Genomic DNA, 3,801 nt, shown 5'->3' with positions numbered 1-3,801 from the left:
AAGGGCAGCCGGGAGCAGACAGGCGTCAACGTGAGCCGCGCCCCGGGGACCAATCCAAGTGCTCCTGTCCGTCTTCGTCAAGGACGCCACAGCGTTAGCGATCTGTTGTTGTGCATGTTTTTCCATTGGGTTTATCTTATCGGGGGGGAAACCCTTGCGAGCGCAGAGGGGGAGAACATGCAAACTCCACACAGAAAGGCCTGGGAGATACCCCACCTGGGTACCTGGCATCATGGAAACCTTTCATTGCTAGAGATTAATGAAATTAATTATTTTGTTTTATTTAAATGTTCGAAATAAAGATTTAAATTTTTGAAGGTGGATTTCTTTCTATTAGGCTTCCTGCTGGTATGAAAAGGTTAATAACTTTTACCTAATATTTACCGGTCAAGATGGAGAGAATTTTTGAGCTTCAAAGTATTCTCACACCAAAGGTTGGTGGCCATGATGGTAAACTTTCTCCCACTCCATACTTCAGCTAAGGAGCTGTTCTTTTGAATAGCAGAATGTTCTCCCTATGGACCTCTTCTTGGAATAGAGGCCGCATAGAATGTGTGTAGTTATTTTTCTTCCAGTATGGCGGCCTGTAACCATTGGTAACCACTTTCAAAAGATAATGCAGTGCAGTGATAGAGTAGGTTAAAAAAAAAAAAAAAAAAAAAAAAACTTTTACTGGGCAATAATTGAGAGCATCATCACATTCGCCATAATCATATGGTTCTGCAGGTCTGGCAGAGTCATCAATCACACGGGCCAAGAGCCGGCAGAGTGGTTCACACATTATCCTCAAATGTCATTGGCTGTCCACTTCCATCAATGGCTTCACTGGACGCCACACAGATGACCGGCGAGGCTACGATGATCAGCCAGGACCCCCTTCCTCCAGCCTACCTCTCCTGAGTGGCTTCCTTACAGGAGAGACTGTGAGAGCTGTTCAAGGTGTTGGCTCTCCTCACGGCACCAGAGAGGTAGTGCGCTCACTGAAAGCACTGGTTGCATTCTACTTATCCTTATACTACTTATTGCACTGTTTTACTCTGTCTATTCTATCTTACTCTTTTTATTATTGTCTATTTTTAAAACTGAATCAAACCATAAACAAGGTGGCCTGTTGGGATGTTAGATCCTAATGTGAAAAACTGTGATTTTATATGTCTGCACTTTATGTGCTCATTTTATGCCTGTCTTTGTACTGCTGTGAAGCACTTAGAGCTGCAGTCTCTGTATGAAAGGTGCTATACAAATAAATTTGTATTATTATTATTATTATTATTATTATTATTATTATTATTATTATTATTATTATTATTATTATTATTATTATTATTATTATTATTATTATTATTGTTGTTATTGTTATTATTGTTATTATTATTATTGTTGTTATTATTATTATTATTATTATTATTATTATTATTATTATTATTATTATTATTATTATTATTATTATTATTATTATTATTATTATTATTATTATTATTATTATTATTATTATTATTGTTATTGTTATTGTTGTTATTGTTATTGTTATTATTATTATTATTATTATTATTATTATTATTATTATTATTATTATTATTATTATTATTATTATTATTATTGTTATTGTTATTGTTATTGTTATTATTATTATTATTATTATTATTATTATTATTATTATTATTATTATTATTATTATTATTATTATTATTATTATTATTATTATTATTATTATTATTATTATTATTATTATTATTATTATTATTATTATTATTATTATTATTATTATTATTATTATTATTATTATTATTAACCATCTTTTGCACTGCTCTTGTCTTGCGCTGTTGTCTGGGCCGTACTGGTACATGTTTAAATTAGGTTCATAATCTGTTAATAAGATAAGATGATGGCTACAAAATACAAGATAGTCCAGTGATATGAGTCTCTAATTCTCAAGCACTGGAACACATTCCTATATAGCGACCTCTGATTGATGTGGCAACAAAAGTCTTGGATCTTGTATGAAGACTGTCATGAGAAAGAGACATGGATGTGATAAAGGACGACGTAACCGTATAGCTCCGACTGCTTGGAGCTGAACGGACAGACACAGCCTCCAGACCCCCCCCCAGCGCAGTGAAGGCAGTGAGTTCACGGGGAGCAGAGGAGCAGCGCAGCCTGTCTGTGAGGAGCGTGTTGACAGAGGAGCACTCTGCCCCTCCGCCTTATCTCGGTTGTTTTCGCTGTGCTCTGCATCATGATGGCGTATGTTTTGGAACTCACTCGGCCATGTAAATGCCTGCAACATTATTGAAAAAGGAAACGCATTGTAACACATACTTAGGTTTAAATCCCCCCCGACACCTGCAATCAAGCGACAAATGCACCTTCTAAAGATATTGATTTGGTATAGGAGAGATCAAGTGAGAGATGTGAAAGAGAAAGAGAGAGAGATCAAGTGAGAGAGAGAGCTCAAGTGAGAGAGAGAGAGATCAAGTGAGAGAGAGATATCAAGTGAGAGAGAGAGAGAGAGAGATCAAGTGAGAGATGTGAAAGAGAGAGAGAGAGAGATCAAGTGAGAGAGAGAGATCAAGTGAGAGAGAGAGATCAAGTGAGAGATGTGAAAGAGAGAGAGAGAGAGAGAGATCAAGTGAGAGAGAGATCAAGTGAGAGATGTGAAAGAGTGAGAGAGAGAGATCAAGTGAGAGAGAGAGATCAAGTGAGAGAGAGAGAGATCAAGTGAGAGATGTGAAAGAGAGAGAGAGAGATCAAGTGAGAGAGAGATCAAGTGAGAGAGAGAGAGAGAGATCAAGTGAGAGAGAGAGAGAGAGAGATCAAGTGAGAGAGAGAGATCAAGTGAGAGAGAGAAATCAAGAGAGAGAGAGAGAGATCAAGTGTGTGTGTGAGAGAGAGAGAGAGATCAAGTGTGTGTGAGAGAGAGAGAGAGAGAGAGAGAGAGAGAGAGAGAGAGAGAGAGAGAGAGAGAGAGAGAGAGAGAGCGAGAGAGAGAGAGAGTGAAAGAGAGAGAGAGAGAGAGAGAGAGAGAGAGCGCGCGCGAGGAGAGAGAGAGAGAGGGAGAGAGAGAGAGAGAGAGAGAGAGAGAGAGAGAGAGAGAGAGAGAGAGAGAGAGAGAGGGGGGGGGGGGGGGTGATGTGGCTCATGATGATATATTGTTTGGTAAAGTACAGTCGTTGTCATTCCTTCGTCGTTCTGCTTGATGTGACAGGAAGTGACACTTGACTCTCATTTGAGTGAACCATAACCAACTCTTAGTATTACAAATCTCTCCCATGGGATCCTAGTGAGGTGGTGGTCTCTATACTGTACCAGGACTTCGTGGGTGATTTCAAACCCCCCCAAAGGAGGATTCCAGAGGTGTGGTCGTCTCGCTGGCTGCCGTCCTGTGCCGTGCTGTACATCAAATAGTCTGTGCTACAGTATGCAATGCTTGAGATGCGTCGTCTGATAGGGAACATTCATCTCCACAGGGTGGAACAGAACACATGGCTGATGGAGGCACGCTATAGCCCCCCTCATCCCCCCTCTCTCTCTCTCTCTCTCTCTCTCTGATGCAGAGATATGGATGTACTCATGTCACTGCAGGCCTGCATGCCTCATCCACTCTGATCTCAAAAACACTAAGATGGCAGAGGGTAGAGAGCCGTTTGCAACTGTATGTTTGTTTGTTTTGCTGGAGAGCGAGAGAGAGAGAGAGAGAGAGAGAGAGAGAGAGAGAGAGAGAGAGGAGAGAGAGAGAGAGAGAGAGAGAGAGAGAAAGAGAGAGAGAGAGAGAGAGAGAGAGAGAGAAAGAGAGAGAGAGAG

Source organism: Notolepis coatsorum (assembly GCF_963971535.1).
Source record: "Notolepis coatsorum genome assembly, chromosome: 3".
In the NCBI taxonomy this organism is placed as follows: domain Eukaryota; kingdom Metazoa; phylum Chordata; class Actinopteri; order Aulopiformes; family Paralepididae; genus Notolepis; species Notolepis coatsorum.
This window is presented reverse-complemented; position numbering follows the sequence as displayed.